A 2,229-nucleotide genomic window follows, 5' to 3' on the forward strand; every position below is an offset into this window, starting at 1 on the left:
CTTCTGTTCAGTGACAAAAAATTAAAGTGCAATCTCTATTTGTTGCCACCACCTTATGCCTAAATAAGTATATCCAATCTAACATAGTTAAGGGCACACCATCCTTCCCACTAAGACGATTTGGGGATAATGTAGTGTATTTTTACAGAGCATCTTTTAAGCAACTGAAAATTCCAGGGTGATGGGGGGAGGGGCCTGCACCACTTTCTCCAATTTAGCTCCTTTGGTTTGGAGCTGGCAGCTGGTCGTACATCCCAATTACTCACTCACCAATTTACAGGGCAGTGGATGAAGAGGCAAAATTCTGACCTGAACCCAGCTGAAGTGAACGAGAGTAACTAGTGTGGGACAGGGGCTGGGCGCACAAGCCCAGGCTTTAAAGGCAAAAGCCACAGAGCTGGAAACAGGTCAAAGAAATGGGATAGTGTTTCTAGGATTCTGGAAAAAAAACTCTCATTCCCCAAGCACCCCACAGTTTTAGAAAATGAAAATCTGAGTAGGGGCAGATGTTTCCATTGTTATCTAATCTGAGGTCTGGGCAGAAAGAAACTACAAGCAATCAGAAGGCTACCGAAATAATGCAGGAGGATATTGGAAGGAAAACAAGAAAATGCCTATAGCGGTGGCATTAACTGGTGCAAATGGGCTATTTAAATATTCTGAGTACCACATCAGGCCCATATCCAGGCAAGCCTTTGCATCTAAAAATACCCCCACCAACACTCACCCAAGGGTGGGCTGAGGCACCATCTTATGAATGCTGTCAGAGGCTGTTATAATTGGTAGTGTGCTGGTTTAGCTGGTTACCCAGAATGCTGTTATTGGTTCCTCAGCTTTACTGGGCTTTTAAGGCAGGTGTGAACAAGGTGGTTTTAGTACATCAGAGGGTGTTTGCACATCACCACAGCAGATGCCTGTTTAATTACATGTGCCACCCTCAATTAATAACATTGGAATACTATAAATATCTCCCAGGTGGATGGAGCAACTGAACCCCACGCTCAAGAACAGGATTTCAGAACAGAAAGCAACGTAAATCTGGAAATTAAAATGGAGTAAGAACAGACTGAGATCTGATTAAGTGCAAACTACAGTAATGGATGATTTGTCTCTTTACAAAAATGCCCTGCAAATCAGCAACAAACTGGCACTGCCTCATTAACTGAGTCTTTAGAATTTTTAACATTCATAATTTTTGACAAGGCCAGCAGTGCTAATGAAATACTTTATCAATGAGTGTGCTTTTACACAGCCTCTGCTCAGTGTCACTTGCATTGCAAGTGCCAGCACCACACCCTTTTATCTGATAATGCTCTTCCAGTATTGTCAGCAATAATAAAGTGGTCCTCACCCTTGCTCCCGTGTGGGGCCTTGTTTGAATAATGATCTTAGTGAAGTTCAAGTACCTGCTCTGCTGTTCGTTAAGACTTCTTCCAAACATTGCAAAGCCCTGCTTATTGCTCACACTGAAGTTGTTCGAGGATGACTACTAATTGATCAATACAACATCTGTATGGACTGGCATTACAGGTGTTAACCTCACTGTTGGAGACAGACAGCTCCAAACCTCTTTCCTCCCACCCAGAAGTTGAGATGACAGGAGGCTGTTCTACTGGAGGGGGGATGAAGGGTGACCAGCTCCCACTATTTCAATTCCAATCATCAACAGGACAGTAGTGAGAAGAGAGTGGCACTCACTGTCACAGAAGCTATTAGCATAGCAAGGATATGCTGCAAATCTGTTGGTACCTTGGTAGCAACACAGGATGGTGTGCTTCAAATCCATTAATGCTCGCTGAATGCATGGGGGAAGGGGATGACAGGAGAAGTAGACATGATTTATTCACAACTCTTCCTATTTCCAAAGTACAATATACTGTAGCATAAGCAAAACTGGAATTTCATCTTGAGATAGCACAAAACAGGTTGGACAATGAAAACCAAATTCCTGCAAAGGAGGAGTGTTGTCTCCTTGGGAGGGAGGCAGCTGTTCCTTGAACGGGATGGGTGCATTCATCCACGATGAAGGGCCCCTGTGTGATAACCAATTAATGGCCCCAGGCACATTTTTTTGGTGCTTTTTTCTCCATTCTATTCAAGGCACAAGATGGGTATAGCTGTAGTTTGGGCCTAGATACTCCACAATGTCATCAGATGTATGCTGGTACAGACAAAGTACATAATGACCCTTCAAGAACAAAATAAAGAGAAATCTCTGTCGAAACAATA

The sequence above is a fragment of the Carcharhinus amblyrhynchos genome, chromosome 18, assembly GCF_965287045.1.
Source record: "Carcharhinus amblyrhynchos chromosome 18, sCarAmb.v2.hapA, whole genome shotgun sequence".
In the NCBI taxonomy this organism is placed as follows: Eukaryota; Metazoa; Chordata; class Chondrichthyes; order Carcharhiniformes; family Carcharhinidae; genus Carcharhinus; species Carcharhinus amblyrhynchos.